This window comes from Brachyhypopomus gauderio, unplaced genomic scaffold, assembly GCF_052324685.1.
Source record: "Brachyhypopomus gauderio isolate BG-103 unplaced genomic scaffold, BGAUD_0.2 sc159, whole genome shotgun sequence".
Lineage (NCBI taxonomy): Eukaryota > Metazoa > Chordata > Actinopteri > Gymnotiformes > Hypopomidae > Brachyhypopomus > Brachyhypopomus gauderio.
The window spans coordinates 231,990-254,384 of NW_027506980.1; the positions used below are offsets into that span (position 1 = coordinate 231,990).

General features: G+C 41.5%; 20 non-coding genes across 20 annotated transcripts; 10 read left to right on the forward strand and 10 right to left on the reverse strand.

Moving 5' to 3' along the window:
* Nucleotides 1-629: 629 nt before the first annotated feature.
* On the forward strand, nt 630-702 carry trnak-cuu (transfer RNA lysine (anticodon CUU)). Its single transcript has one exon. It is a non-coding gene; the product is annotated as a tRNA-Lys (tRNA).
* A 1,479-nt stretch (nt 703-2,181) lies between these two features.
* trnan-guu (transfer RNA asparagine (anticodon GUU)) lies at nt 2,182-2,255 on the reverse strand. The gene has a single exon. It is a non-coding gene; the product is annotated as a tRNA-Asn (tRNA).
* Nucleotides 2,256-3,409: 1,154 nt separating this feature from the next.
* On the forward strand, nt 3,410-3,482 carry trnak-cuu (transfer RNA lysine (anticodon CUU)). Its single transcript has one exon. It is a non-coding gene; the product is annotated as a tRNA-Lys (tRNA).
* Nucleotides 3,483-4,961: 1,479 nt separating this feature from the next.
* On the reverse strand, nt 4,962-5,035 carry trnan-guu (transfer RNA asparagine (anticodon GUU)). Its single transcript has one exon. It is a non-coding gene; the product is annotated as a tRNA-Asn (tRNA).
* Nucleotides 5,036-6,189: 1,154 nt separating this feature from the next.
* On the forward strand, nt 6,190-6,262 carry trnak-cuu (transfer RNA lysine (anticodon CUU)). The gene has a single exon. It is a non-coding gene; the product is annotated as a tRNA-Lys (tRNA).
* Nucleotides 6,263-7,741: 1,479 nt separating this feature from the next.
* Nucleotides 7,742-7,815, reverse strand: trnan-guu (transfer RNA asparagine (anticodon GUU)). The gene has a single exon. It is a non-coding gene; the product is annotated as a tRNA-Asn (tRNA).
* A 1,154-nt stretch (nt 7,816-8,969) lies between these two features.
* trnak-cuu (transfer RNA lysine (anticodon CUU)) lies at nt 8,970-9,042 on the forward strand. Its single transcript has one exon. It is a non-coding gene; the product is annotated as a tRNA-Lys (tRNA).
* A 1,317-nt stretch (nt 9,043-10,359) lies between these two features.
* trnak-cuu (transfer RNA lysine (anticodon CUU)) lies at nt 10,360-10,432 on the forward strand. Its single transcript has one exon. It is a non-coding gene; the product is annotated as a tRNA-Lys (tRNA).
* An 89-nt stretch (nt 10,433-10,521) lies between these two features.
* trnan-guu (transfer RNA asparagine (anticodon GUU)) lies at nt 10,522-10,595 on the reverse strand. The gene has a single exon. It is a non-coding gene; the product is annotated as a tRNA-Asn (tRNA).
* Nucleotides 10,596-11,749: 1,154 nt separating this feature from the next.
* On the forward strand, nt 11,750-11,822 carry trnak-cuu (transfer RNA lysine (anticodon CUU)). Its single transcript has one exon. It is a non-coding gene; the product is annotated as a tRNA-Lys (tRNA).
* Nucleotides 11,823-11,911: 89 nt separating this feature from the next.
* Nucleotides 11,912-11,985, reverse strand: trnan-guu (transfer RNA asparagine (anticodon GUU)). The gene has a single exon. It is a non-coding gene; the product is annotated as a tRNA-Asn (tRNA).
* A 1,316-nt stretch (nt 11,986-13,301) lies between these two features.
* On the reverse strand, nt 13,302-13,375 carry trnan-guu (transfer RNA asparagine (anticodon GUU)). Its single transcript has one exon. It is a non-coding gene; the product is annotated as a tRNA-Asn (tRNA).
* Nucleotides 13,376-14,529: 1,154 nt separating this feature from the next.
* On the forward strand, nt 14,530-14,602 carry trnak-cuu (transfer RNA lysine (anticodon CUU)). Its single transcript has one exon. It is a non-coding gene; the product is annotated as a tRNA-Lys (tRNA).
* An 89-nt stretch (nt 14,603-14,691) lies between these two features.
* trnan-guu (transfer RNA asparagine (anticodon GUU)) lies at nt 14,692-14,765 on the reverse strand. The gene has a single exon. It is a non-coding gene; the product is annotated as a tRNA-Asn (tRNA).
* Nucleotides 14,766-15,919: 1,154 nt separating this feature from the next.
* On the forward strand, nt 15,920-15,992 carry trnak-cuu (transfer RNA lysine (anticodon CUU)). Its single transcript has one exon. It is a non-coding gene; the product is annotated as a tRNA-Lys (tRNA).
* Nucleotides 15,993-16,081: 89 nt separating this feature from the next.
* On the reverse strand, nt 16,082-16,155 carry trnan-guu (transfer RNA asparagine (anticodon GUU)). The gene has a single exon. It is a non-coding gene; the product is annotated as a tRNA-Asn (tRNA).
* A 1,154-nt stretch (nt 16,156-17,309) lies between these two features.
* trnak-cuu (transfer RNA lysine (anticodon CUU)) lies at nt 17,310-17,382 on the forward strand. The gene has a single exon. It is a non-coding gene; the product is annotated as a tRNA-Lys (tRNA).
* An 89-nt stretch (nt 17,383-17,471) lies between these two features.
* Nucleotides 17,472-17,545, reverse strand: trnan-guu (transfer RNA asparagine (anticodon GUU)). The gene has a single exon. It is a non-coding gene; the product is annotated as a tRNA-Asn (tRNA).
* A 1,154-nt stretch (nt 17,546-18,699) lies between these two features.
* trnak-cuu (transfer RNA lysine (anticodon CUU)) lies at nt 18,700-18,772 on the forward strand. The gene has a single exon. It is a non-coding gene; the product is annotated as a tRNA-Lys (tRNA).
* Nucleotides 18,773-18,861: 89 nt separating this feature from the next.
* trnan-guu (transfer RNA asparagine (anticodon GUU)) lies at nt 18,862-18,935 on the reverse strand. Its single transcript has one exon. It is a non-coding gene; the product is annotated as a tRNA-Asn (tRNA).
* Nucleotides 18,936-22,395: the final 3,460 nt, after the last annotated feature.

Below are 22,395 nucleotides of genomic sequence, written 5' to 3' on the forward strand. Positions count from 1 at the left end.
GTGGACCTTTGTGGCACTTGGTACTGCTGAGATCAGGATCATTACAGAGTTCAGCAATTATTTTCCCAACTAGGTCATTGATACATTGGAATCCCCAATGTTTTCTGGAACAGAATAGGCTATGCCTTTCGGATGAGAATAAAAAAAGACTTCAAGAACCAAAAAAGAAGTTAAGCTGCCTTCAGCTGATGCACTCAGACTAAAGGGAAACACTTTAAATCCCAAGGTGAAATGCACATGCTCAAAATTTTATCAGGACAGAGTACATGTTTTACTTTGATATTAAGAGCGATCACTGGATTGTCTTCCAGTAAATTAATGTTTTCTTCCGCTACAAAACGTTTTTTCAACAACTATAAAGAGGCTATGCAACGAAACTGAGCTGAGATGTCAAGTGCCTTTAATGGTACATTTTTGACCCCACTTCAAATGCTGCTGTTACCTGACCAGTTCGATTGTTAGTTTGCCAGATTCTCAATCTCTGGGATGTGAGATCATGCACCAGGTTTAGTGAATGTTTAAGGGTGAAGGTCTTTAGTTTCTGCACAAATTCCACAAACATAGCTCAGGTCCTGCTCAACATGTCAACATGTGCCGACAGCAAGTGCCTTTGGGGTCCTACAAAAATCGCCCGGCTAGCTCAGTCGGTAGAGCATGAGACTCTTAATCTCAGGGTCGTGGGTTCGAGCCCCACGTTGGGCGAGAGGCTGATTTGTTTGAGTGAAATGTTGAAATTTAGTTAATCTGTTTGCACAAAATACGTCTAAAAAAGAAGAGAAAGGAACATACATCGTCCCTGAGTGGGCTCGAACCACCATCCTTTCGGTTAACAGCCGAACGCGCTAACCGATTGCGCCACAGAGACCAGATGCTGCTGTGCTTACATAGTTCTTCCTCAAAAGAAAAACCCAACAAGCACATTCCTCCTGTTTGCTGGCTTTTGATGAAATGAGCCAATGCATAAAGGATGCAACATCAATGTCACTCACACTTTTCTGCTAGCTTGTCTAAAATTCGCCCTTCCTTCAATTTCTCACTTGTCAAGACCTGCAGGTCTTCAAACAAAAGGTCAGTTTGTAGACCCTTTTCCTGTCAAAGTTTTGATCCTTTTGTCCACCAGTCATCGGAATGTGTATGATTTTCACCAGTTTACACAGAGTAGCTCCCTTGCTTTCAGTTGCAGGGTTATGTCCTCTTAGATAAGACGCTTTTGAAATTATTTGTGAAAATGCACCCAAAACCTATTCAAAACAGATTTGATGGAAGCACTGCAGGAGCTGCTCCAAGACGCATTTTGTCCAGAAAATGTGCTATCATGAATGCATCCATATCACCAACACACATTTACAAACCAAACCATAGGCAATAAAATACATGAGTAAACTGATTTGTGGACCTTTGTGGCACTTGGTACTGCTGAGATCAGGATCATAACAGAGTTCAGCAATTATTTTCCCAACTAGGTCATTGATACATTGGAATCCCCAATGTTTTCTGGAACAGAATAGGCTATGCCTTTCGGATGAGAATAAAAAAAGACTTCAAGAACCAAAAAAGAAGTTAAGCTGCCTTCAGCTGATGCACTCAGACTAAAGGGAAACACTTTAAATCCCAAGGTGAAATGCACATGCTCAAAATTTTATCAGGACAGAGTACATGTTTTACTTTGATATTAAGAGCGATCACTGGATTGTCTTCCAGTAAATTAATGTTTTCTTCCGCTACAAAACGTTTTTTCAACAACTATAAAGAGGCTATGCAACGAAACTGAGCTGAGATGTCAAGTGCCTTTAATGGTACCTTTTTGACCCCACTTCAAATGCTGCTGTTACCTGACCAGTTCGATTGTTGATTTGCCAGATTCTCAATCTCTGGGATGTGAGATCATGCACCAGGTTTAGTGAATGTTTAAGGGTGAAGGTCTTTAATTTCTGCACAAATTCCACAAACATAGCTCAGGTCCTGCTCAACATGTCAACATGTGGCGACAGCAAGTGCCTTTGGGGTCCTACAAAAATCGCCCGGCTAGCTCAGTCAGTAGAGCATGAGACTCTTAATCTCAGGGTCGTGGGTTCGAGCCCCATGTTGGGCGAGAGGCTGATTTGTTTGAGTGAAATGTTGAAATTTAGTTAATCTGTTTGCACAAAATACGTCTAAAAAAGAAGAGAAAGGAACATACATCGTCCCTGGGTGGGCTCGAACCACCATCCTTTCGGTTAACAGCCGAACGCGCTAACCGATTGCGCCACAGAGACCAGATGCTGCTGTGCTTACATAGTTCTTCCTCAAAAGAAAAACCCAACAAGCACATTCCTCCTGTTTGCTGGCTTTTGATGAAATGAGCCAATGCATAAAGGATGCAACATCAATGTCACTCACACTTTTCTGCTAGCTTGTCTAAAATTCGCCCTTCCTTCAATTTCTCACTTGTCAAGACCTGCAGGTCTTCAAACAAAAGGTCAGTTTGTAGACCCTTTTCCTGTCAAAGTTTTGATCCTTTTGTCCACCAGTCATCGGAATGTGTATGATTTTCACCAGTTTACACAGTGTAGCTCCCTTGCCTTCAGTTGCAGGGTTATGTCGTCTTAGATAAGACGCTTTTGAAATTATTTGTGAAAATGCACCCAAAACCTATTCAAAACAGATTTGATGGAAGCACTGCAGGAGCTGCTCCAAGACGCATTTTGTCCAGAAAATGTGCTATCATGAATGCATCCATATCACCAACACACATTTACAAACCAAACCATAGGCAATAAAATACATGAGTAAACTGATTTGTGGACCTTTGTGGCACTTGGTACTGCTGAGATCAGGATCATTACAGAGTTCAGCAATTATTTTCCCAACTAGGTCATTGATACATTGGAATCCCCAATGTTTTCTGGAACAGAATAGGCTATGCCTTTCGGATGAGAATAAAAAAAGACTTCAAGAACCAAAAAAGAAGTTAAGCTGCCTTCAGCTGATGTACTCAGACTAAAGGGAAACACTTTAAATCCCAAGGTGAAATGCACATGCTCAAAATTTTATCAGGACAGAGTACATGTTTTACTTTGATATTAAGAGCGATCACTGGATTGTCTTCCAGTAAATTAATGTTTTCTTCCGCTACAAAACGTTTTTTCAACAACTATAAAGAGGCTATGCAACGAAACTGAGCTGAGATGTCAAGTGCCTTTAATGGTACATTTTTGACCCCACTTCAAATGCTGCTGTTACCTGACCAGTTCGATTGTTAGTTTGCCAGATTCTCAATCTCTGGGATGTGAGATCATGCACCAGGTTTAGTGAATGTTTAAGGGTGAAGGTCTTTAGTTTCTGCACAAATTCCACAAACATAGCTCAGGTCCTGCTCAACATGTCAACATGTGGCGACAGCAAGTGCCTTTGGGGTCCTACAAAAATCGCCCGGCTAGCTCAGTCGGTAGAGCATGAGACTCTTAATCTCAGGGTCGTGGGTTCGAGCCCCACGTTGGGCGAGAGGCTGATTTGTTTGAGTGAAATGTTGAAATTTAGTTAATCTGTTTGCACAAAATACGTCTAAAAAAGAAGAGAAAGGAACATACATCGTCCCTGAGTGGGCTCGAACCACCATCCTTTCGGTTAACAGCCGAACGCGCTAACCGATTGCGCCACAGAGACCAGATGCTGCTGTGCTTACATAGTTCTTCCTCAAAAGAAAAACCCAACAAGCACATTCCTCCTGTTTGCTGGCTTTTGATGAAATGAGCCAATGCATAAAGGATGCAACATCAATGTCACTCACACTTTTCTGCTAGCTTGTCTAAAATTCGCCCTTCCTTCAATTTCTCACTTGTCAAGACCTGCAGGTCTTCAAACAAAAGGTCAGTTTGTAGACCCTTTTCCTGTCAAAGTTTTGATCCTTTTGTCCACCAGTCATCGGAATGTGTATGATTTTCACCAGTTTACACAGAGTAGCTCCCTTGCTTTCAGTTGCAGGGTTATGTCCTCTTAGATAAGACGCTTTTGAAATTATTTGTGAAAATGCACCCAAAACCTATTCAAAACAGATTTGATGGAAGCACTGCAGGAGCTGCTCCAAGACGCATTTTGTCCAGAAAATGTGCTATCATGAATGCATCCATATCACCAACACACATTTACAAACCAAACCATAGGCAATAAAATACATGAGTAAACTGATTTGTGGACCTTTGTGGCACTTGGTACTGCTGAGATCAGGATCATAACAGAGTTCAGCAATTATTTTCCCAACTAGGTCATTGATACATTGGAATCCCCAATGTTTTCTGGAACAGAATAGGCTATGCCTTTCGGATGAGAATAAAAAAAGACTTCAAGAACCAAAAAAGAAGTTAAGCTGCCTTCAGCTGATGTACTCAGACTAAAGGGAAACACTTTAAATCCCAAGGTGAAATGCACATGCTCAAAATTTTATCAGGACAGAGTACATGTTTTACTTTGATATTAAGAGCGATCACTAGATTGTCTTCCAGTAAATTAATGTTTTCTTCCGCTACAAAACGTTTTTTCAACAACTATAAAGAGGCTATGCAACGAAACTGAGCTGGGATGTCAAGTGCCTTTAATGGTACCTTTTTGACCCCACTTCAAATGCTGCTGTTACCTGACCAGTTCGATTGTTAGTTTGCCAGATTCTCAATCTCTGGGATGTGAGATCATGCACCAGGTTTAGTGAATGTTTAAGGGTGAAGGTCTTTAATTTCTGCACAAATTCCACAAACATAGCTCAGGTCCTGCTCAACATGTCAACATGTGGCGACAGCAAGTGCCTTTGGGGTCCTACAAAAATCGCCCGGCGAGCTCAGTCGGTAGAGCATGAGACTCTTAATCTCAGGGTCGTGGGTTCGAGCCCCACGTTGGGCGAGAGGCTGATTTGTTTGAGTGAAATGTTGAAATTTAGTTAATCTGTTTGCACAAAATACGTCTAAAAAAGAAGAGAAAGGAACATACATCGTCCCTGGGTGGGCTCGAACCACCATCCTTTCGGTTAACAGCCGAACGCGCTAACCGATTGCGCCACAGAGACCAGATGCTGCTGTGCTTACATAGTTCTTCCTCAAAAGAAAAACCCAACAAGCACATTCCTCCTGTTTGCTGGCTTTTGATGAAATGAGCCAATGCATAAAGGATGCAACATCAATGTCACTCACACTTTTCTGCTAGCTTGTCTAAAATTCGCCCTTCCTTCAATTTCTCACTTGTCAAGACCTGCAGGTCTTCAAACAAAAGGTCAGTTTGTAGACCCTTTTCCTGTCAAAGTTTTGATCCTTTTGTCCACCAGTCATCGGAATGTGTATGATTTTCACCAGTTTACACAGTGTAGCTCCCTTGCCTTCAGTTGCAGGGTTATGTCCTCTTAGATAAGACGCTTTTGAAATTATTTGTGAAAATGCACCCAAAACCTATTCAAAACAGATTTGATGGAAGCACTGCAGGAGCTGCTCCAAGACGCATTTTGTCCAGAAAATGTGCTATCATGAATGCATCCATATCACCAACACACATTTACAAACCAAACCATAGGCAATAAAATACATGAGTAAACTGATTTGTGGACCTTTGTGGCACTTGGTACTGCTGAGATCAGGATCATTACAGAGTTCAGCAATTATTTTCCCAACTAGGTCATTGATACATTGGAATCCCCAATGTTTTCTGGAACAGAATAGGCTATGCCTTTCGGATGAGAATAAAAAAAGACTTCAAGAACCAAAAAAGAAGTTAAGCTGCCTTCAGCTGATGCACTCAGACTAAAGGGAAACACTTTAAATCCCAAGGTGAAATGCACATGCTCAAAATTTTATCAGGACAGAGTACATGTTTTACTTTGATATTAAGAGCGATCACTGGATTGTCTTCCAGTAAATTAATGTTTTCTTCCGCTACAAAACGTTTTTTCAACAACTATAAAGAGGCTATGCAACGAAACTGAGCTGAGATGTCAAGTGCCTTTAATGGTACATTTTTGACCCCACTTCAAATGCTGCTGTTACCTGACCAGTTCGATTGTTAGTTTGCCAGATTCTCAATCTCTGGGATGTGAGATCATGCACCAGGTTTAGTGAATGTTTAAGGGTGAAGGTCTTTAGTTTCTGCACAAATTCCACAAACATAGCTCAGGTCCTGCTCAACATGTCAACATGTGCCGACAGCAAGTGCCTTTGGGGTCCTACAAAAATCGCCCGGCTAGCTCAGTCGGTAGAGCATGAGACTCTTAATCTCAGGGTCGTGGGTTCGAGCCCCACGTTGGGCGAGAGGCTGATTTGTTTGAGTGAAATGTTGAAATTTAGTTAATCTGTTTGCACAAAATACGTCTAAAAAAGAAGAGAAAGGAACATACATCCTCCCTGAGTGGGCTCGAACCACCATCCTTTCGGTTAACAGCCGAACGCGCTAACCGATTGCGCCACAGAGACCAGATGCTGCTGTGCTTACATAGTTCTTCCTCAAAAGAAAAACCCAACAAGCACATTCCTCCTGTTTGCTGGCTTTTGATGAAATGAGCCAATGCATAAAGGATGCAACATCAATGTCACTCACACTTTTCTGCTAGCTTGTCTAAAATTCGCCCTTCCTTCAATTTCTCACTTGTCAAGACCTGCAGGTCTTCAAACAAAAGGTCAGTTTGTAGACCCTTTTCCTGTCAAAGTTTTGATCCTTTTGTCCACCAGTCATCGGAATGTGTATGATTTTCACCAGTTTACACAGAGTAGCTCCCTTGCTTTCAGTTGCAGGGTTATGTCCTCTTAGATAAGACGCTTTTGAAATTATTTGTGAAAATGCACCCAAAACCTATTCAAAACAGATTTGATGGAAGCACTGCAGGAGCTGCTCCAAGACGCATTTTGTCCAGAAAATGTGCTATCATGAATGCATCCATATCACCAACACACATTTACAAACCAAACCATAGGCAATAAAATACATGAGTAAACTGATTTGTGGACCTTTGTGGCACTTGGTACTGCTGAGATCAGGATCATAACAGAGTTCAGCAATTATTTTCCCAACTAGGTCATTGATACATTGGAATCCCCAATGTTTTCTGGAACAGAATAGGCTATGCCTTTCGGATGAGAATAAAAAAAGACTTCAAGAACCAAAAAAGAAGTTAAGCTGCCTTCAGCTGATGCACTCAGACTAAAGGGAAACACTTTAAATCCCAAGGTGAAATGCACATGCTCAAAATTTTATCAGGACAGAGTACATGTTTTACTTTGATATTAAGAGCGATCACTGGATTGTCTTCCAGTAAATTAATGTTTTCTTCCGCTACAAAACGTTTTTTCAACAACTATAAAGAGGCTATGCAACGAAACTGAGCTGAGATGTCAAGTGCCTTTAATGGTACCTTTTTGACCCCACTTCAAATGCTGCTGTTACCTGACCAGTTCGATTGTTGATTTGCCAGATTCTCAATCTCTGGGATGTGAGATCATGCACCAGGTTTAGTGAATGTTTAAGGGTGAAGGTCTTTAATTTCTGCACAAATTCCACAAACATAGCTCAGGTCCTGCTCAACATGTCAACATGTGGCGACAGCAAGTGCCTTTGGGGTCCTACAAAAATCGCCCGGCTAGCTCAGTCAGTAGAGCATGAGACTCTTAATCTCAGGGTCGTGGGTTCGAGCCCCATGTTGGGCGAGAGGCTGATTTGTTTGAGTGAAATGTTGAAATTTAGTTAATCTGTTTGCACAAAATACGTCTAAAAAAGAAGAGAAAGGAACATACATCGTCCCTGGGTGGGCTCGAACCACCATCCTTTCGGTTAACAGCCGAACGCGCTAACCGATTGCGCCACAGAGACCAGATGCTGCTGTGCTTACATAGTTCTTCCTCAAAAGAAAAACCCAACAAGCACATTCCTCCTGTTTGCTGGCTTTTGATGAAATGAGCCAATGCATAAAGGATGCAACATCAATGTCACTCACACTTTTCTGCTAGCTTGTCTAAAATTCGCCCTTCCTTCAATTTCTCACTTGTCAAGACCTGCAGGTCTTCAAACAAAAGGTCAGTTTGTAGACCCTTTTCCTGTCAAAGTTTTGATCCTTTTGTCCACCAGTCATCGGAATGTGTATGATTTTCACCAGTTTACACAGTGTAGCTCCCTTGCCTTCAGTTGCAGGGTTATGTCCTCTTAGATAAGACGCTTTTGAAATTATTTGTGAAAATGCACCCAAAACCTATTCAAAACAGATTTGATGGAAGCACTGCAGGAGCTGCTCCAAGACGCATTTTGTCCAGAAAATGTGCTATCATGAATGCATCCATATCACCAACACACATTTACAAACCAAACCATAGGCAATAAAATACATGAGTAAACTGATTTGTGGACCTTTGTGGCACTTGGTACTGCTGAGATCAGGATCATTACAGAGTTCAGCAATTATTTTCCCAACTAGGTCATTGATACATTGGAATCCCCAATGTTTTCTGGAACAGAATAGGCTATGCCTTTCGGATGAGAATAAAAAAAGACTTCAAGAACCAAAAAAGAAGTTAAGCTGCCTTCAGCTGATGTACTCAGACTAAAGGGAAACACTTTAAATCCCAAGGTGAAATGCACATGCTCAAAATTTTATCAGGACAGAGTACATGTTTTACTTTGATATTAAGAGCGATCACTGGATTGTCTTCCAGTAAATTAATGTTTTCTTCCGCTACAAAACGTTTTTTCAACAACTATAAAGAGGCTATGCAACGAAACTGAGCTGGGATGTCAAGTGCCTTTAATGGTACCTTTTTGACCCCACTTCAAATGCTGCTGTTACCTGACCAGTTCGATTGTTAGTTTGCCAGATTCTCAATCTCTGGGATGTGAGATCATGCACCAGGTTTAGTGAATGTTTAAGGGTGAAGGTCTTTAATTTCTGCACAAATTCCACAAACATAGCTCAGGTCCTGCTCAACATGTCAACATGTGGCGACAGCAAGTGCCTTTGGGGTCCTACAAAAATCGCCCGGCTAGCTCAGTCGGTAGAGCATGAGACTCTTAATCTCAGGGTCGTGGGTTCGAGCCCCACGTTGGGCGAGAGGCTGATTTGTTTGAGTGAAATGTTGAAATTTAGTTAATCTGTTTGCACAAAATACGTCTAAAAAAGAAGAGAAAGGAACATACATCGTCCCTGGGTGGGCTCGAACCAGCATCCTTTCGGTTAACAGCCGAACGCGCTAACCGATTGCGCCACAGAGACCAGATGCTGCTGTGCTTACATAGTTCTTCCTCAAAAGAAAAACCCAACAAGCACATTCCTCCTGTTTGCTGGCTTTTGATGAAATGAGCCAATGCATAAAGGATGCAACATCAATGTCACTCACACTTTTCTGCTAGCTTGTCTAAAATTCGCCCTTCCTTCAATTTCTCACTTGTCAAGACCTGCAGGTCTTCAAACAAAAGGTCAGTTTGTAGACCCTTTTCCTGTCAAAGTTTTGATCCTTTTGTCCACCAGTCATCGGAATGTGTATGATTTTCACCAGTTTACACAGTGTAGCTCCCTTGCCTTCAGTTGCAGGGTTATGTCCTCTTAGATAAGACGCTTTTGAAATTATTTGTGAAAATGCACCCAAAACCTATTCAAAACAGATTTGATGGAAGCACTGCAGGAGCTGCTCCAAGACGCATTTTGTCCAGAAAATGTGCTATCATGAATGCATCCATATCACCAACACACATTTACAAACCAAACCATAGGCAATAAAATACATGAGTAAACTGATTTGTGGACCTTTGTGGCACTTGGTACTGCTGAGATCAGGATCATTACAGAGTTCAGCAATTATTTTCCCAACTAGGTCATTGATACATTGGAATCCCCAATGTTTTCTGAAACAGAATAGGCTATGCCTTTCGGATGAGAATAAAAAAAGACTTCAAGAACCAAAAAAGAAGTTAAGCTGCCTTCAGCTGATGCACTCAGACTAAAGGGAAACACTTTAAATCCCAAGGTGAAATGCACATGCTCAAAATTTTATCAGGACAGAGTACATGTTTTACTTTGATATTAAGAGCGATCACTGGATTGTCTTCCAGTAAATTAATGTTTTCTTCCGCTACAAAACGTTTTTTCAACAACTATAAAGAGGCTATGCAACGAAACTGAGCTGAGATGTCAAGTGCCTTTAATGGTACATTTTTGACCCCACTTCAAATGCTGCTGTTACCTGACCAGTTCGATTGTTAGTTTGCCAGATTCTCAATCTCTGGGATGTGAGATCATGCACCAGGTTTAGTGAATGTTTAAGGGTGAAGGTCTTTAGTTTCTGCACAAATTCCACAAACATAGCTCAGGTCCTGCTCAACATGTCAACATGTGGCGACAGCAAGTGCCTTTGGGGTCCTACAAAAATCGCCCGGCTAGCTCAGTCGGTAGAGCATGAGACTCTTAATCTCAGGGTCGTGGGTTCGAGCCCCACGTTGGGCGAGAGGCTGATTTGTTTGAGTGAAATGTTGAAATTTAGTTAATCTGTTTGCACAAAATACGTCTAAAAAAGAAGAGAAAGGAACATACATCGTCCCTGGGTGGGCTCGAACCACCATCCTTTCGGTTAACAGCCGAACGCGCTAACCGATTGCGCCACAGAGACCAGATGCTGCTGTGCTTACATAGTTCTTCCTCAAAAGAAAAACCCAACAAGCACATTCCTCCTGTTTGCTGGCTTTTGATGAAATGAGCCAATGCATAAAGGATGCAACATCAATGTCACTCACACTTTTCTGCTAGCTTGTCTAAAATTCGCCCTTCCTTCAATTTCTCACTTGTCAAGACCTCCAGGTCTTCAAACAAAAGGTCAGTTTGTAGACCCTTTTCCTGTCAAAGTTTTGATCCTTTTGTCCACCAGTCATCGGAATGTGTATGATTTTCACCAGTTTACACAGTGTAGCTCCCTTGCCTTCAGTTGCAGGGTTATGTCGTCTTAGATAAGACGCTTTTGAAATTATTTGTGAAAATGCACCCAAAACCTATTCAAAACAGATTTGATGGAAGCACTGCAGGAGCTGCTCCAAGACGCATTTTGTCCAGAAAATGTGCTATCATGAATGCATCCATATCACCAACACACATTTACAAACCAAACCATAGGCAATAAAATACATGAGTAAACTGATTTGTGGACCTTTGTGGCACTTGGTACTGCTGAGATCAGGATCATTACAGAGTTCAGCAATTATTTTCCCAACTAGGTCATTGATACATTGGAATCCCCAATGTTTTCTGGAACAGAAAAGGCTATGCCTTTCGGATGAGAATAAAAAAAGACTTCAAGAACCAAAAAAGAAGTTAAGCTGCCTTCAGCTGATGTACTCAGACTAAAGGGAAACACTTTAAATCCCAAGGTGAAATGCACATGCTCAAAATTTTATCAGGACAGAGTACATGTTTTACTTTGATATTAAGAGCGATCACTGGATTGTCTTCCAGTAAATTAATGTTTTCTTCCGCTACAAAACGTTTTTTCAACAACTATAAAGAGGCTATGCAACGAAACTGAGCTGGGATGTCAAGTGCCTTTAATGGTACCTTTTTGACCCCACTTCAAATGCTGCTGTTACCTGACCAGTTCGATTGTTAGTTTGCCAGATTCTCAATCTCTGGGATGTGAGATCATGCACCAGGTTTAGTGAATGTTTAAGGGTGAAGGTCTTTAATTTCTGCACAAATTCCACAAACATAGCTCAGGTCCTGCTCAACATGTCAACATGTGGCGACAGCAAGTGCCTTTGGGGTCCTACAAAAATCGCCCGGCTAGCTCAGTCGGTAGAGCATGAGACTCTTAATCTCAGGGTCGTGGGTTCGAGCCCCACGTTGGGCGAGAGGCTGATTTGTTTGAGTGAAATGTTGAAATTTAGTTAATCTGTTTGCACAAAATACGTCTAAAAAAGAAGAGAAAGGAACATACATCGTCCCTGGGTGGGCTCGAACCACCATCCTTTCGGTTAACAGCCGAACGCGCTAACCGATTGCGCCACAGAGACCAGATGCTGCTGTGCTTACATAGTTCTTCCTCAAAAGAAAAACCCAACAAGCACATTCCTCCTGTTTGCTGGCTTTTGATGAAATGAGCCAATGCATAAAGGATGCAACATCAATGTCACTCACACTTTTCTGCTAGCTTGTCTAAAATTCGCCCTTCCTTCAATTTCTCACTTGTCAAGACCTGCAGGTCTTCAAACAAAAGGTCAGTTTGTAGACCCTTTTCCTGTCAAAGTTTTGATCCTTTTGTCCACCAGTCATCGGAATGTGTATGATTTTCACCAGTTTACACAGTGTAGCTCCCTTGCCTTCAGTTGCAGGGTTATGTCCTCTTAGATAAGACGCTTTTGAAATTATTTGTGAAAATGCACCCAAAACCTATTCAAAACAGATTTGATGGAAGCACTGCAGGAGCTGCTCCAAGACGCATTTTGTCCAGAAAATGTGCTATCATGAATGCATCCATATCACCAACACACATTTACAAACCAAACCATAGGCAATAAAATACATGAGTAAACTGATTTGTGGACCTTTGTGGCACTTGGTACTGCTGAGATCAGGATCATTACAGAGTTCAGCAATTATTTTCCCAACTAGGTCATTGATACATTGGAATCCCCAATGTTTTCTGGAACAGAATAGGCTATGCCTTTCGGATGAGAATAAAAAAAGACTTCAAGAACCAAAAAAGAAGTTAAGCTGCCTTCAGCTGATGCACTCAGACTAAAGGGAAACACTTTAAATCCCAAGGTGAAATGCACATGCTCAAAATTTTATCAGGACAGAGTACATGTTTTACTTTGATATTAATAGCGATCACTGGATTGTCTTCCAGTAAATTAATGTTTTCTTCCGCTACAAAACGTTTTTTCAACAACTATAAAGAGGCTATGCAACGAAACTGAGCTGGGATGTCAAGTGCCTTTAATGGTACCTTTTTGACCCCACTTCAAATGCTGCTGTTACCTGACCAGTTCGATTGTTAGTTTGCCAGATTCTCAATCTCTGGGATGTGAGATCATGCACCAGGTTTAGTGAATGTTTAAGGGTGAAGGTCTTTAATTTCTGCACAAATTCCACAAACATAGCTCAGGTCCTGCTCAACATGTCAACATGTGGTGACAGCAAGTGCCTTTGGGGTCCTACAAAAATCGCCCGGCTAGCTCAGTCGGTAGAGCATGACACTCTTAATCTCAGGGTCGTGAGTTCGAGCCTCACGTTGGGCGAGAGGCTGATTTGTTTGAGTGAAATGTTGAAATTTAGTTAATCTGTTTGCACAAAATACGTCTAAAAAAGAAGAGAAAGGAACATACATCGTCCCTGGGTGGGCTCGAACCACCATCCTTTCGGTTAACAGCCGAACGCGCTAACCGATTGCGCCACAGAGACCAGATGCTGCTGTGCTTACATAGTTCTTCCTCAAAAGAAAAACCCAACAAGCACATTCCTCCTGTTTGCTGGCTTTTGATGAAATGAGCCAATGCATAAAGGATGCAACATCAATGTCACTCACACTTTTCTGCTAGCTTGTCTAAAATTCGCCCTTCCTTCAATTTCTCACTTGTCAAGACCTGCAGGTCTTCAAACAAAAGGTCAGTTTGTAGACCCTTTTCCTGTCAAAGTTTTGATCCTTTTGTCCACCAGTCATCGGAATGTGTATGATTTTCACCAGTTTACACAGTGTAGCTCCCTTGCCTTCAGTTGCAGGGTTATGTCCTCTTAGATAAGACGCTTTTGAAATTATTTGTGAAAATGCACCCAAAACCTATTCAAAACAGATTTGATGGAAGCACTGCAGGAGCTGCTCCAAGACGCATTTTGTCCAGAAAATGTGCTATCATGAATGCATCCATATCACCAACACACATTTACAAACCAAACCATAGGCAATAAAATACATGAGTAAACTGATTTGTGGACCTTTGTGGCACTTGGTACTGCTGAGATCAGGATCATTACAGAGTTCAGCAATTATTTTCCCAACTAGGTCATTGATACATTGGAATCCCCAATGTTTTCTGAAACAGAATAGGCTATGCCTTTCGGATGAGAATAAAAAAAGATTTCAAGAACCAAAAAAGAAGTTAAGCTGCCTTCAGCTGATGCACTCAGACTAAAGGGAAACACTTTAAATCCCAAGGTGAAATGCACATGCTCAAAATTTTATCAGGACAGAGTACATGTTTTACTTTGATATTAAGAGCGATCACTGGATTGTCTTCCAGTAAATTAATGTTTTCTTCCGCTACAAAACGTTTTTTCAACAACTATAAAGAGGCTATGCAACGAAACTGAGCTGAGATGTCAAGTGCCTTTAATGGTACATTTTTGACCCCACTTCAAATGCTGCTGTTACCTGACCAGTTCGATTGTTAGTTTGCCAGATTCTCAATCTCTGGGATGTGAGATCATGCACCAGGTTTAGTGAATGTTTAAGGGTGAAGGTCTTTAGTTTCTGCACAAATTCCACAAACATAGCTCAGGTCCTGCTCAACATGTCAACATGTGGCGACAGCAAGTGCCTTTGGGGTCCTACAAAAATCGCCCGGCTAGCTCAGTCGGTAGAGCATGAGACTCTTAATCTCAGGGTCGTGGGTTCGAGCCCCACGTTGGGCGAGAGGCTGATTTGTTTGAGTGAAATGTTGAAATTTAGTTAATCTGTTTGCACAAAATACGTCTAAAAAAGAAGAGAAAGGAACATACATCGTCCCTGGGTGGGCTCGAACCACCATCCTTTCGGTTAACAGCCGAACGCGCTAACCGATTGCGCCACAGAGACCAGATGCTGCTGTGCTTACATAGTTCTTCCTCAAAAGAAAAACCCAACAAGCACATTCCTCCTGTTTGCTGGCTTTTGATGAAATGAGCCAATGCATAAAGGATGCAACATCAATGTCACTCACACTTTTCTGCTAGCTTGTCTAAAATTCGCCCTTCCTTCAATTTCTCACTTGTCAAGACCTCCAGGTCTTCAAACAAAAGGTCAGTTTGTAGACCCTTTTCCTGTCAAAGTTTTGATCCTTTTGTCCACCAGTCATCGGAATGTGTATGATTTTCACCAGTTTACACAGTGTAGCTCCCTTGCCTTCAGTTGCAGGGTTATGTCGTCTTAGATAAGACGCTTTTGAAATTATTTGTGAAAATGCACCCAAAACCTATTCAAAACAGATTTGATGGAAGCACTGCAGGAGCTGCTCCAAGACGCATTTTGTCCAGAAAATGTGCTATCATGAATGCATCCATATCACCAACACACATTTACAAACCAAACCATAGGCAATAAAATACATGAGTAAACTGATTTGTGGACCTTTGTGGCACTTGGTACTGCTGAGATCAGGATCATTACAGAGTTCAGCAATTATTTTCCCAACTAGGTCATTGATACATTGGAATCCCCAATGTTTTCTGGAACAGAAAAGGCTATGCCTTTCGGATGAGAATAAAAAAAGACTTCAAGAACCAAAAAAGAAGTTAAGCTGCCTTCAGCTGATGTACTCAGACTAAAGGGAAACACTTTAAATCCCAAGGTGAAATGCACATGCTCAAAATTTTATCAGGACAAAGTACATGTTTTACTTTGATATTAAGAGCGATCACTGGATTGTCTTCCAGTAAATTAATGTTTTCTTCCGCTACAAAACGTTTTTTCAACAACTATAAAGAGGCTATGCAACGAAACTGAGCTGGGATGTCAAGTGCCTTTAATGGTACCTTTTTGACCCCACTTCAAATGCTGCTGTTACCTGACCAGTTCGATTGTTAGTTTGCCAGATTCTCAATCTCTGGGATGTGAGATCATGCACCAGGTTTAGTGAATGTTTAAGGGTGAAGGTCTTTAATTTCTGCACAAATTCCACAAACATAGCTCAGGTCCTGCTCAACATGTCAACATGTGGCGACAGCAAGTGCCTTTGGGGTCCTACAAAAATCGCCCGGCTAGCTCAGTCGGTAGAGCATGAGACTCTTAATCTCAGGGTCGTGGGTTCGAGCCCCACGTTGGGCGAGAGGCTGATTTGTTTGAGTGAAATGTTGAAATTTAGTTAATCTGTTTGCACAAAATACGTCTAAAAAAGAAGAGAAAGGAACATACATCGTCCCTGGGTGGGCTCGAACCACCATCCTTTCGGTTAACAGCCGAACGCGCTAACCGATTGCGCCACAGAGACCAGATGCTGCTGTGCTTACATAGTTCTTCCTCAAAAGAAAAACCCAACAAGCACATTCCTCCTGTTTGCTGGCTTTTGATGAAATGAGCCAATGCATAAAGGATGCAACATCAATGTCACTCACACTTTTCTGCTAGCTTGTCTAAAATTCGCCCTTCCTTCAATTTCTCACTTGTCAAGACCTGCAGGTCTTCAAACAAAAGGTCAGTTTGTAGACCCTTTTCCTGTCAAAGTTTTGATCCTTTTGTCCACCAGTCATCGGAATGTGTATGATTTTCACCAGTTTACACAGTGTAGCTCCCTTGCCTTCAGTTGCAGGGTTATGTCCTCTTAGATAAGACGCTTTTGAAATTATTTGTGAAAATGCACCCAAAACCTATTCAAAACAGATTTGATGGAAGCACTGCAGGAGCTGCTCCAAGACGCATTTTGTCCAGAAAATGTGCTATCATGAATGCATCCATATCACCAACACACATTTACAAACCAAACCATAGGCAATAAAATACATGAGTAAACTGATTTGTGGACCTTTGTGGCACTTGGTACTGCTGAGATCAGGATCATTACAGAGTTCAGCAATTATTTTCCCAACTAGGTCATTGATACATTGGAATCCCCAATGTTTTCTGGAACAGAATAGGCTATGCCTTTCGGATGAGAATAAAAAAAGACTTCAAGAACCAAAAAAGAAGTTAAGCTGCCTTCAGCTGATGTACTCAGACTAAAGGGAAACACTTTAAATCCCAAGGTGAAATGCACATGCTCAAAATTTTATCAGGACAGAGTACATGTTTTACTTTGATATTAAGAGCGATCACTGGATTGTCTTCCAGTAAATTAATGTTTTCTTCCGCTACAAAACGTTTTTTCAACAACTATAAAGAGGCTATGCAACGAAACTGAGCTGGGATGTCAAGTGCCTTTAATGGTACCTTTTTGACCCCACTTCAAATGCTGCTGTTACCTGACCAGTTCGATTGTTAGTTTGCCAGATTCTCAATCTCTGGGATGTGAGATCATGCACCAGGTTTAGTGAATGTTTAAGGGTGAAGGTCTTTAATTTCTGCACAAATTCCACAAACATAGCTCAGGTCCTGCTCAACATGTCAACATGTGGCGACAGCAAGTGCCTTTGGGGTCCTACAAAAATCGCCCGGCTAGCTCAGTCGGTAGAGCATGAGACTCTTAATCTCAGGGTCGTGGGTTCGAGCCCCACGTTGGGCGAGAGGCTGATTTGTTTGAGTGAAATGTTGAAATTTAGTTAATCTGTTTACACAAAATACGTCTAAAAAAGAAGAGAAAGGAACATACATCGTCCCTGGGTGGGCTCGAACCACCATCCTTTCGGTTAACAGCCGAACGCGCTAACCGATTGCGCCACAGAGACCAGATACTGCTGTGCTTACATAGTTCTTCCTCAAAAGAAAAACCCAACAAGCACATTCCTCCTGTTTGCTGGCTTTTGATGAAATGAGCCAATGCATAAAGGATGCAACATCAATGTCACTCACACTTTTCTGCTAGCTTGTCTAAAATTCGCCCTTCCTTCAATTTCTCACTTGTCAAGACCTGCAGGTCTTCAAACAAAAGGTCAGTTTGTAGACCCTTTTCCTGTCAAAGTTTTGATCCTTTTGTCCACCAGTCATCGGAATGTGTATGATTTTCACCAGTTTACACAGTGTAGCTCCCTTGCCTTCAGTTGCAGGGTTATGTCCTCTTAGATAAGACGCTTTTCAAATTATTTGTGAAAATGCACCCAAAACCTATTCAAAACAGATTTGATGGAAGCACTGCAGGAGCTGCTCCAAGACGCATTTTGTCCAGAAAATGTGCTATCATGAATGCATCCATATCACCAACACACATTTACAAACCAAACCATAGGCAATAAAATACATGAGTAAACTGATTTGTGGACCTTTGTGGCACTTGGTACTGCTGAGATCAGGATCATTACAGAGTTCAGCAATTATTTTCCCAACTAGGTCATTGATACATTGGAATCCCCAATGTTTTCTGGAACAGAATAGGCTATGCCTTTCGGACGAGAATAAAAAAAGACTTCAAGAACCAAAAAAGAAGTTAAGCTGCCTTCAGCTGATGCACTCAGACTAAAGGGAAACACTTTAAATCCCAAGGTGAAATGCACATGCTCAAAATTTTATCAGGACAGAGTACATGTTTTACTTTGATATTAATAGCGATCACTGGATTGTCTTCCAGTAAATTAATGTTTTCTTCCGCTACAAAACGTTTTTTCAACAACTATAAAGAGGCTATGCAACGAAACTGAGCTGGGATGTCAAGTGCCTTTAATGGTACCTTTTTGACCCCACTTCAAATGCTGCTGTTACCTGACCAGTTCGATTGTTAGTTTGCCAGATTCTCAATCTCTGGGATGTGAGATCATGCACCAGGTTTAGTGAATGTTTAAGGGTGAAGGTCTTTAATTTCTGCACAAATTCCACAAACATAGCTCAGGTCCTGCTCAACATGTCAACATGTGGCGACAGCAAGTGCCTTTGGGGTCCTACAAAAATCGCCCGGCTAGCTCAGTCGGTAGAGCATGAGACTCTTAATCTCAGGGTCGTGAGTTCGAGCCCCACGTTGGGCGAGAGGCTGATTTGTTTGAGTGAAATGTTGAAATTTAGTTAATCTGTTTGCACAAAATACGTCTAAAAAAGAAGAGAAAGGAACATACATCGTCCCTGGGTGGGCTCGAACCACCATCCTTTCGGTTAACAGCCGAACGCGCTAACCGATTGCGCCACAGAGACCAGATGCTGCTGTGCTTACATAGTTCTTCCTCAAAAGAAAAACCCAACAAGCACATTCCTCCTGTTTGCTGGCTTTTGATGAAATGAGCCAATGCATAAAGGATGCAACATCAATGTCACTCACACTTTTCTGCTAGCTTGTCTAAAATTCGCCCTTCCTTCAATTTCTCACTTGTCAAGACCTGCAGGTCTTCAAACAAAAGGTCAGTTTGTAGACCCTTTTCCTGTCAAAGTTTTGATCCTTTTGTCCACCAGTCATCGGAATGTGTATGATTTTCACCAGTTTACACAGTGTAGCTCCCTTGCATTCAGTTGCAGGGTTATGTCCTCTTAGATAAGACGCTTTTCAAATTATTTGTGAAAATGCACCCAAAACCTATTCAAAACAGATTTGATGGAAGCACTGCAGGAGCTGCTCCAAGACGCATTTTGTCCAGAAAATGTGCTATCATGAATGCATACATATCACCAACACACATTTACAAACCAAACCATAGGCAATAAAATACATGAGTAAACTGATTTGTGGACCTTTGTGGCACTTGGTACTGCTGAGATCAGGATCATTACAGAGTTCAGCAATTATTTTCCCAACTAGGTCATTGATACATTGGAATCCCCAATGTTTTCTGGAACAGAATAGGCTATGCCTTTCGGATGAGAATAAAAAAAGACTTCAAGAACCAAAAAAGAAGTTAAGCTGCCTTCAGCTGATGTACTCAGACTAAAGGGAAACACTTTAACCCTGATGAGATCCAGGCGTGGTCTACATTCTTGGGGTCCAGCTGGGTGTGGGGGACCCATTGCAATTTTTGTTAAAATAATCAGCAGATTCAGCCCAATTGCAAGTAAAATAAACAATACATATGTTAAATTAGTTTGCTCTCTTATTTATTTATTAGTTACTTTTTTATTAAAATGTAACACAATAAGGAAATCAATCATAAATCATGCTGGCTGACAGGCTGGTCCTATGGCTAGCTGCTCACGGGCTGGTGCTAACGGAGCTGGCTGCTGCTCATCCTCCTTTTCATTATCAGTATCAGACTCTGATATTTCAGAAATGTGATCCTGAAATTTCCTCTTCTGAATCATCATCAAAATCCTCTGTCTCTTCCAATATCAGCTGGAAGGCAGTCTGAACTGAGAATCGCTTTGCCATCTTTTATAGCATTTTTAGCATTTTTAGCATCATGTCCCCATGATTGGGTGAAACACACACAAACACACACATACACACACACACACACACACATACACACACATACATACACACACATACAGGTCCAGAGAGGAGGGAGGGATAATGAGGGCTGAGAGAAAAGATGCTTCTTTCAGATCTCACCCCTTTGTCTCTATAGAGATTCTTCGTCCACTGTCTGACAATATGCAATCAACCCCTGATGTGACAACCATCAAAAGTGTTGATGGTTGCCCACCCTTGCATGCCAAACACCTCTGTCCTTTGTTTGTATATCCTTTAAAGTCATACAGACGACTATCAACTACCCAACCCAATGTTGATTGCCCACTTTGACTAGCCCATGGCCCAGTGGACCCTGGACCCTGTATGTAATACAAATGTGAAGGGGGGGGTACGGGGGGGTGGTCATTGAAAATATTTTCTGACTTATGTTGCTCACGGAAAATGAGCCAAGGACCAATGAATCTCAGTTTGAAAAAAAAAAAATTGTAGAATTTTTTTAAGCTGATTTTTTCAAAATGGGTCCCACAGACCCTTGGACCATATAAGGGTTAAATCCCAAGGTGAAATGCACATGCTCAAAATTTTATCAGGACAGAGTACATGTTTTACTTTGATATTAAGAGCGATCACTGGATTGTCTTCCAGTAAATTAATGTTTTCTTCCACTACAAAACGTTTTTTCAACAACTATAAAGAGGCTATGCAATGAAACTGAGCTGAGATGTCAAGTGCCTTTAATGGTACATTTTTGACCCCACTTCAAATGCTGCTGTTACCTGACCAGTTCGATTGTTAGTTTGCCAGATTCTCAATCTCTGGGATGTGAGATCATGCACCAGGTTTAGTGAATGTTTAAGGGTGAAGGTCTTTAGTTTCTGCACAAATTCCACAAACATAGCTCAGGTCCTGCTCAACATGTCAACATGTGGCGACAGCAAGTGCCTTTGGGGTACTACAAAAATCGCCCGGCTAGCTCAGTCGGTAGAGCATGAGACTCTTAATCTCAGGGTCGTGGGTTGGAGCCCCACGTTGGGCGAGAGGCTGATTTGTTTGAGTGAAATGTTGAAATTTAGTTAATCTGTTTGCACAAAATACGTCTAAAAAAGAAGAGAAAGGAACATACATCGTCCCTGGGTGGGCTCGAACCACCATCCTTTCGGTTAACAGGCGAACGCGCTAACCGATTGCGCCACAGAGACCAGATGCTGCTGTGCTTACATAGTTCTTCCTCAAAAGAAAAACCCAACAAGCACATTCCTCCTGTTTGCTGGCTTTTGATGAAATGAGCCAATGCATAAAGGATGCAACATCAATGTCACTCACACTTTTCTGCTAGCTTGTCTAAAATTCGCCCTTCCTTCAATTTCTCACTTGTCAAGACCTGCAGGTCTTCAAACAAAAGGTCAGTTTGTAGACCCTTTTCCTGTCAAAGTTTTGATCCTTTTGTCCACCAGTCATCGGAATGTGTATGATTTTCACCAGTTTACACAGTGTAGCTCCCTTGCCTTCAGTTGCAGGGTTATGTCCTCTTAGATAAGACGCTTTTGAAATTATTTGTGAAAATGCACCCAAAACCTATTCAAAACAGATTTGATGGAAGCACTGCAGGAGCTGCTCCAAGACGCATTTTGTCCAGAAAATGTGCTATCATGAATGCATCCATATCACCAACACACATTTACAAACCAAACCATAGGCAATAAAATACATGAGTAAACTGATTTGTGGACCTTTGTGGCACTTGGTACTGCTGAGATCAGGATCATTACAGAGTTCAGCAATTATTTTCCCAACTAGGTCATTGATACATTGGAATCCCCAATGTTTTCTGGAACAGAATAGGCTATGCCTTTCGGATGAGAATAAAAAAAGACTTCAAGAACCAAAAAAGAAGTTAAGCTGCCTTCAGCTGATGTACTCAGACTAAAGGGAAACACTTTAAATCCCAAGGTGAAATGCACATGCTCAAAATTTTATCAGGACAGAGTACATGTTTTACTTTGATATTAAGAGCGATCACTGGATTGTCTTCCAGTAAATTAATGTTTTCTTCCGCTACAAAACGTTTTTTCAACAACTATAAAGAGGCTATGCAACGAAACTGAGCTGGGATGTCAAGTGCCTTTAATGGTACCTTTTTGACCCCACTTCAAATGCTGCTGTTACCTGACCAGTTCGATTGTTAGTTTGCCAGATTCTCAATCTCTGGGATGTGAGATCATGCACCAGGTTTAGTGAATGTTTAAGGGTGAA